Source organism: Xenopus tropicalis, chromosome 3 (assembly GCF_000004195.4).
Source record: "Xenopus tropicalis strain Nigerian chromosome 3, UCB_Xtro_10.0, whole genome shotgun sequence".
Lineage (NCBI taxonomy): Eukaryota > Metazoa > Chordata > Amphibia > Anura > Pipidae > Xenopus > Xenopus tropicalis.
The window spans coordinates 9,976,863-9,986,237 of NC_030679.2; positions in this window are offsets into that span (position 1 = coordinate 9,976,863).

Here is a 9,375-nt window from a genome sequence, read left to right on the forward strand (position 1 = left end):
TATACCTGCTATCCCACAGCCCCAGTCCCTTCCCAGAGGCTATTATCCCCCCCACTGCTACTATAGGCACCATCTCTCCCTACTATACCTGCTATCCCACAGCCCCAGTCCCTTCCCAGAGGCTATTATCCCCCCACTGCTACTATAGGCACCATCTCTCCCTACTATACCTGCTATCCCACAGCCCCCAGTCCCTTCCCAGAGGCTATTATCCCCCCACTGCTACTATAGGCACCATCTCTCCCTACTATACCTGCTATCCCACAGCCCCAGTCCCTTCCCAGAGGCTATTATCCCCCCACTGCTACTATAGGCACCATCTCTCCCTACTATACCTGCTATCCCACAGCCACAGTCCCTTCCCAGAGGCTATTATCCCCCCACTGCTACTATAGGCACCATCTCTCCCTACTATACCTGCTATCCCACAGCCCCAGTCCCTTCCCAGAGGCTATTATCCCCCCACTGCTACTATAGGCACCATCTCTCCCTACTATACCTGCTATCCCACAGCCCCAGTCCCTTCCCAGAGGCTATTATCCCCCCACTGTTACTATAGGCACCATCTCTCCCTACTATACCTGCTATCCCACAGCCCCAGTCCCTTCCCAGAGGCTATTATCCCTACTGCTACTATAGGCACCATCTCTCCCTACTATACCTGCTATCCCACAGCCCCAGTCCCTTCCCAGAGGCTATTATCCCCCCACTGCTACTATAGGCACCATCTCTCCCTACTATACCTGCTATCCCACAGCCCCAGTCCCTTCCCAGAGGCTATTATCCCCCCACTGCTACTATAGGCACCATCTCTCCCTACTATACCTGCTATCCCACAGCCCCAGTCCCTTCCCAGAGGCTATTATCCCCCCACTGCTACTATAGGCACCATCTCTCCCTACTATACCTGCTATCCCACAGCCCCAGTCCCTTCCCAGAGGCTATTATCCCCCCACTGCTACTATAGGCACCATCTCTCCCTACTATACCTGCTATCCCACAGCCCCAGTCCCTTCCCAGAGGCTATTATCCCCCCACTGCTACTATAGGCACCATCTCTCCCTCAGTACTCAGTACTCAGTCCAACAGCCCCTGTACCCGCTTTTCAATTCAATCCTTTGGCCCTAGGGCCAAACTCAATTTAGTCTGATATTACCCACCTATCAGCTGTTTTGCTATAGGTACAGCAGGAAAAGGCCAATTCCAAGTGTACGGTCCTAAAAACGCACCCCTATATCTCCAGTCATTTACCCGTAGGCTCAAGAATTTTAGGGGGGATCAAAGAAAATACATTTTCCCACCAACGCAATGCCTTTAATCTTCATCCTGATGCTGGAGGCAAAGAACCCCGCGGAGCCAACAGCTGCAACATCAGATTGAGGAATTAGTGAGGAACAGCAGGGCGGCGCCACGCAGGGAGGGAGTCTGTGAGCAATGGAGGGTTCACCTGCAAACAAAGGAAAAAGCGACATGTCAGCAAATTGGATTCTGCTGATTAACCCTGTTTGTCCCAAGGGCTTGCGGTCGTTCCCATGAAGAAAACAGCAGTACTAGCAAGCGGATAAATCCTTCAGTATTCAGCAAGTTCAGCCTTTAAAGGGGAACTTCTCCCAAAAACTGTGGCCTCCCATTTCTCTGGACTGTCACTGCCCGCCCCCAACCTAAAGGCTAGGAAAACTATACCCCCAGAATGAATACGTAACCAACAGACAGTTTATATTATGTTAAGTGACCAATAAAAGAATCTCCCCAAACTGGAATATATATCAGTAAATATTGCCCTTTTACATCCTTTCCCTTGAGCCGCCATTTTGTGATGGGCTGTGTGCTCCCTCAGAGATCAGCTGACAGGAAGTGAGGCAGCAACTGTAACAGGAAGTAGTGTAGGAGCAAAAGGTAGAACTCTGCCCATTCATTGGCTGATAGGGCCTAGCATGTATGTGTGCCTTGGCTTGTTTGTGTGCACTGTGACTCCTATGATCCCAGGGGGCGGCCCTTAATTCTTAAAATGGCAGTTTTCTTAGGATTACCCAATGGCACATACTGCTAAAAAAGTATATTTTTATGAAACAGGGTTTTACATATGAACTTGTTTATGCAATATCTTTTTATAGAGACCATAGAATCTAACACAGACAGTGCCAAATATAACATTTCATATAGGCCTAGGGTGGACAGGGTTGGACTGGGGAGTGTGGGTCCCACCAGGCCTGCCAATACAGGGGCCCCCACAACCCCCAAGGGCCCCATTGCCCACACACCTGCCCCCTCCCCAAACGAGTATATCTCATACCTAACTAGGGTAGGGAGGGCAGCAGGGGTCTGGGTCAGTGGGGCCCACTGGGGTTTTTTTTTTGTACAGAGTAATCATGTCCCCTCGCAAGCGCCTCTTTTCCAGAGAAAACAACCCCAACCCTGACAGTCTCACCTCATAGTTTAACCCTTCCATCCCCTTTACCAGTTTAGTTGCAGTCTCTGCACTCTCTCCAGCTCATTAATATCCTTCTTAAGGACTGGAGCCCAAAACTGCCCCCCATACTCAAGGTGAGGCCTTACCAGGGACCTATAAAGGGGCAAAATTATGTTCTCATCCCTTGAGTCAATGCCCTTTTTATACAAGACAGCACTTTATTTGCTTTAGTAGCCACAGAATGACACTGCCTGGAATTAGACTTGTTATCTACAAAAACCCCCAGATCCTTCTCCATTAAGGATCCCCCCAACACACTACCATTCAGTAGATAGCTTGCGTTTATATTATTTCTACCAAAGGGAAAAAGCCTTTTATGGTGACATTAAGAGCAGAATTTCAGGTTCTTAACTGGAATTTCTGCCCTTCTTATGCAGAGAGAGCACAACCATCGCCCCGCTCACAGGAGAGCTGAATGAGATGGAACCTGGCACTGATTGGACATTTTCATTTGCTGTTTTTATTAGTCACACAACATATGAGCAACTTATATTTTACAGTTAGTTGTCCTTTAATCAGAGCTGCCCATAGTTCTTAGGTATTGAAGTGGCACCATCTGGAAGGCGGTTGGTCTATGTGATTGCCAAAGCATATGCACATTTTTTGAACGACCCCTCTGTTGACCTGTCGATGAGTAGATGTCCCTTGTTCTGAAGGTCCCGACCTCTGCCCTGTGCCCTATCACCTCTATAGCCTTTATATACTGTTCCTAGAAAGGAGCAGCCCTGTCCTTAGTATAACAGAGCTTTTACTTTCCCATCTAATACTCATTGTAGCAGTAACCCTGTATAACCTATCTATCTATAACCTATATCTGTATAACAGAACATTCTGTCACAGTGGCACAGATCATATCTGATCCCCCCCCCCCCCCCCCCCATTGTAAGCAGCAGTCCTGCCCTGCTTTATGGCTGAGATTCTAGCTATCTGTATAACAGAGCATTCTGTCACAGTGGCACAGATCCTATCTGATCCCCCATTGTAAGCAGCAGTCCTGCCCTGCTTTATGGCTGAGATTCTAGCTATCTGTATAACAGAGCATTCTGTCACAGTGGCACAGATCCTATCTGATCCCCCCATTGTAAGCAGCAGTCCTACCCTGCTTTATGGCTGAGATTCTAGCTATCTGTATAACAGAGCATTCTGTCACAGTGGCACAGATCCTATCCCCCCATCCATTGTAAGCAGCAGTCCTGCCCTGCTTTATGGCTGAGATTCTAGCTATCTGTATAATAGAGCATTCTGTCACAGTGGCACAGATCCTATCTGATCCCCCCATCCATTGTAAGCAGCAGTCCTACCCTGCTTTATGGCTGAGATTCTAGCTATCTGTATAACAGAGCATTCTGTCACAGTGGCACAGATCCTATCCCCCCATCCATTGTAAGCAGCAGTCCTGCCCTGCTTTATGGCTGAGATTCTAGCTATCTGTATAACAGAGCATTCTGTCACAGTGGCACAGATCCTATCTGATCCCCCCCCATTGTAAGCAGCAGTCCTGCCCTGCTTTATGGCTGAGATTCTAGCTATCTGTATAACAGAGCATTCTGTCACAGTGGCACAGATCCTATCTGATCCCCCCATTGTAAGCAGCAGTCCTGCCCTGCTTTATGGCTGAGATTCTAGCTATCTGTATAACAGAGCATTCTGTCACAGTGGCACAGATCCTATCTGATCCCCCCATTGTAAGCAGCAGTCCTGCCCTGCTTTATGGCTGAGATTCTAGCTATCTGTATAACAGAGCATTCTGTCACAGTGGCACAGATCCTATCTGATCCCCCCCATTGTAAGCAGCAGTCCTGCCCTGCTTTATGGCTGAGATTCTAGCTATCTGTATAACAGAGCATTCTGTCACAGTGGCACAGATCCTATCTGATCCCCCCATTGTAAGCAGCAGTCCTGCCCTGCTTTATGGCTGAGATTCTAGCTATCTGTATAATAGAGCACTGGTCACTTTGTCTGTCAGGAACTAAAAACAGCCATAAAGACAACTGCTGTATATTTCAGACTCACTGAATAGAGTTCTGAACAGGGTGAGTTTACAGAATAACACAAGCCCAGTTCTGTGCGTTTTTTCACAGATAAGAAAATGCTGGTGGGGAATAGAGTGTAATGTACTAGAGTTAAAGGTTATAGCCCCGCCGGTAGTGAGTGTTTGATTTATGTAATTATATATTAACACTTTCCCCCTCCCTGTGATATAGCACCGGAGTGTTGTTAAATATTCAGTGTATAGTGAATTATATAACGGGGTTAAAGAAATTTGCACTTTGAAATGGCTTTTTCCAGGTAACTTAATGGACTTTGGTTTTTCATTGGACTGATGTTTTCTGTTGGACTGATTGGACATTAAGGAACTCTGGGTTTTTTGTTATACGTTTGTGGTGTGCGCTTGGAATTATATCCTGACGAAGGGAGGGTGTATCCCCCCGAAACGTTCATCAAGGGGGTCACAATAAATGGGGTAAGCTCCCCGACTGCATATGTTTGTGTGTGCGGCTCCGTTACAGAAACAGGTTGTTCCAGATGCTTAGTTCAGAAGTGTTTCGTCGTGCTATTCGCCGAATGATGGAACTGCAGTTTGTATGGATGATACCCTTGTGTGGGGTACAGACATACAGGAGCATGATGCTAGACTGGAGCAAGTACAGGTATAGGACCTATTATCCAGAATGCTCGGGACCTGGGGTTTTCCGGATAAGGGGTCTTTCCGTAATTTGGATCTCCATAACTTAGGTCTGCTAAAAATCATTTAAGTTTTGAATAAACCCAATAGACTTGTTTTACCTCCAAAAAGGATTCATTATATCTTAGTTTGGATCAAGTACAGGTACTGTTTTATTATTACAGAGAAAAGGGAATCATTTAACCATTAAATAAACCCAATAGGGCTGTTCTGCCCCAATAAGGGGTAATTATATCTTAGTTGGGATCAAGTACAGGTACTGTTTTATTATTACAGAGAAAAGGGAATCATTTAACCATGAAATAAACCCAATAGGGCTGTTCTGCCCCAATAAGGGGTAATTATATCTTAGTTGGGATCAAGTACAGGTACTCTTTTATTATTACAGAGAAAAAGGAAATCTGTTTTAAAAATTAGAATTATTTGCTTATAATGGAGTCTATGGGAGACGGCCTTTCCGTAATTCAGAACGTTTTGGATAATGGATTTCCAGATAAGGGATCCCATACCTGTACTTGAAAAACAAACAGAAGTGCAATGTTTCCCAGTCTTCTATAAAATACCTATAGGAGTATCTTACTGACATGGTTCTTTGCTTGGATAAAAATAATATAGTCGCAATAAAAGATATGCCTGCTCCACAATGTAAGAAAGACCTACTGTGCTTAATAGGAAGGATTAACTTGTTGGCAAATTCATACTCGGTTTAGTACACAGAACACAATACATAAGAGACTTACAGAAAGCAAATACTGACTGGGAATGGAATGAATATCACAATGCTGAGTTAGAAGATATTAAAAAGATGCTTAACAAGAAACCCGTTACTACAGTATTTAGATACTTCCTTGCAGAGTAAATTGTCTACTGAGGCATCACAGAAAGGCCTTGGGGCAGTTGTTCATCAAAAAACAAATAACTCTTGGATGCCAGTAGCTTATGCTTCCGGAGCACTGACTTCAACAGAACTTTTGTATGTGCAAATAGAAAAGGTACAAGCCTCTTATTGCAAAAAGGCATAAGTGAAGCCCCACCTAGAATTCAAAGATAATTACTGCGGCTTCAGCAACGCAACTTTGTTTTCTACTATAAGCCAGGTAAGAACTTGGTAGTAGAAGACACTATCATGTGCTTATTTGACTGTTTAGCAAGGTGGATTTTCTATTGATTTTATAATTATTTACAATATATACATCTGCTTTGACATATGAATCAAATCTTAGGCTGATGCCACAAGAGGCGTAGGGCTGATATTTTCGGCAAGCGGAAAAACGCAGCCGAATGAATGGAATAAGCTCGGGTGCAGGCACATGTAGCCGATATACGCATGAAAACGCGAGACTTTGCATTCTCTTGCGTTTATACACAATCGGCTACATGTGCCTGCACCCGAGCGTATCTCATTCATTCGGGTGCAGGCACAAGTAGCAGGCGTAGGGCTGAATTTTCGCCAAGTGTTTTTCCGCTTGCCGAAAATATCAGCCCTACGCCTCGTGTGGCATCAGCCTTAAGGTCCCCATACATGGGCTGACTATAGCTGCCGATATGGGTCCCTTTGACCGATTCTGCAGCTAATCGGCCCGTGTATGGGCAGAACAGAGCGGCCTGGCCAACCGATATCTGGCCTGAAATTGGCCAGATCTCGATCGGCAGGTTAGAAAATCCAGTCGGATCGGGGACCGCATCGGCTCGTTGATGCGGTCCCCGAACCGACTGCCCCATAACCACAAATGTAATCCGATCGTTTGGCCCCAGGGCCAAACGAACGGATTATTTTTTTTTAAAGTTACTTGCTACCCGATATCGGCCACCCGTAGGTGGGGATATCGGGTGAAGATCCGCTCGCTTGGCGACATCGCCAAGCGAGCGGATCTTATAGTGTATGGGCACCTTTAGGCTTGAGTCCAGTAAAAGCAGCAGATTTTGGGACAGCTATTGTCCAATGTTCAAGGTACAGTGTCTTTGTTCTATATAAATTGCTTGGTAAACAGTAAACACAGATATTGTTACCCAGCAAATATCCTTGGAATAAACAAACAGACAGTTGAGAGACAATATACTCTATGTACAACTTATTTGAGAAACAAATAAGGCCTGCTATAAGCTAATAAATTGTATAGTTAGATCTTTTGTTCATGACAAAAGTTTGTACACAATATTGCACAAGTCGGCACTTGGTGTTGGGGGGTTTACTAAGAACTCATGTATAAAAGGGAGCCTCCACCATATGTCAGTAGCTTCGCCTAGGGCTCCTGAACAAGTGCCGGGACATTTGGATCATCGATTGGTTATCGGGAACCTGAAGGTTTTGCACCAAAGGTTGTGGGGCTCCCAGATTGTGCTGAATTGATACAGAACTGGCTGTGCTTGTAACTATAATCATACAAAGATAAGTAAATCTATTTGGTTCTATTATTACTTGTGTGCGTGTAAGTTATTGCTCACTAACAGTTTATCAGAAGGTTTAATCATTGATCCTGCATATGTATTAATATTTGCTATTAATGTTAATTAATACAAATGATTAATATTAAAAAAAGGTTCACTCCCTTTATTACAGACTGGAAACACTTCAGAAAATGCGTTGGGGGTTTCCTTAATGGAGAAGGATCTAGGGGTTTTTGTTGATAACAAGTTGTCTAATTCCAGGCAGTGTCATTCTGTGGCTACTAAAGCAAATAAAGTGCTGTCTTGTATAAAAAAGGGCATTGACTCAAGGGATGAGAACATAATTTTGCCCCTTTATAGGTCCCTGGTAAGGCCTCACCTTGAGTATGCAGTGCAGTTTTGGGCTCCAGTCCTTAAGAAGGATATTAATGAGCTGGAGAGAGTGCAGAGACGTGCAACTAAACTGGTTAAGGGGATGGAAGATTTAAACTATGAGGTTAGACTGTCGAGGTTGGGGTTGTTTTCTCTGGAAAAGAGGCGCTTGCGAGGGGACATGATTACTCTGTACAAGTACATTAGAGGGGATTATAGGCAGTTGGGGGATGTTCTTTTTTCCCATAAAAACAATCAACGCACCAGAGGTCACCCCTTTAGATTAGAGGAACGGAGCTTCCATTTGAAGCAGCGTAGGTGGTTTTTCACGGTGAGGGCAGTGAGGTTATGGAATGCCCTTCCTAGTGATGTGGTAATGGCAGATTCTGTTAATGCCTTTAAGAGGGGCCTGGATGAGTTCTTGATCAATCAGAATATCCAAGGCTATTGTGATACTAATATCTACAGTTAGTACTAGTGGTTGTATTTATAGTTTATGTATGTGAGTATAGATTGGTAGGTGTGGGTTAGGTGTGCTGGGTTTACTTGGATGGGTTGAACTTGATGGACACAGGTCTTTTTTCAACCCTATGTAACTATGTAACTATGTAACTATGTAACTAATGATGCTTCTGCACATGTGAATTTAGTAAAGACAACTTCCAGAGTTGGTCATGCTCTATGGCCTCAACTAGCCAAGGCTACACAGCAAGATGAAATACTGATACAAGTCAAAGGTGCCATTGAGAACAATAATGTAGGGTCAGGATTTCTGTTGCATACTTACAATATCTTCATGAAGTCAATCACAAACATCTACCAAGGAACCTTACCTTGATATAGACCAGTGATCCCCAACCAGTGGCTCAGGGGCAACATGTTGCTCCCCAACCCCTTGGATGTTGCTCCCAGTGGCCCCAAAGCAGCTGCTTATTTTTGAATTCCTGACTTGGGGGCAATTGTTGATTGCATAGAACCCAGTGTAAAGCCAAACAGAGCCTTCTATAGGCTGCCAGTCCACATAGGGGGCTACTAAATAGCCAATTATAGCTCTTATTTGCACCCCAGAACCCTTTTCCATGCTTGTGTTGCTCTCCAAATCCTTTTCCATTTCAGTGTGGCTCATAGTTATAAAAGATTGAGGATCCCTGATATAGACTATTCAGTCTCTCCTTGGGAGGACAGCACTATCTAGCAGTTATGGACTTTTTTCCCAGGTAGTCAAGCATGCTGAGTCAATTCTAGCTAGACATGGAACGCCTAGAGTTGTTGTCACTGATAATGGCCCTCAGTTTGCCTGCAACGTATTCAAGGATTTTGCCTCCACATATAAATTCATTCATCAGACCTCAAGGCCAGAGCATCCAGAGGAAAATGGATTGCCAGAAGCAGGAGTACGGATACTAAAAATTATACTCAAAAAATCATGGGAATCAAAGGAAGACCTTTGTTTGGCACT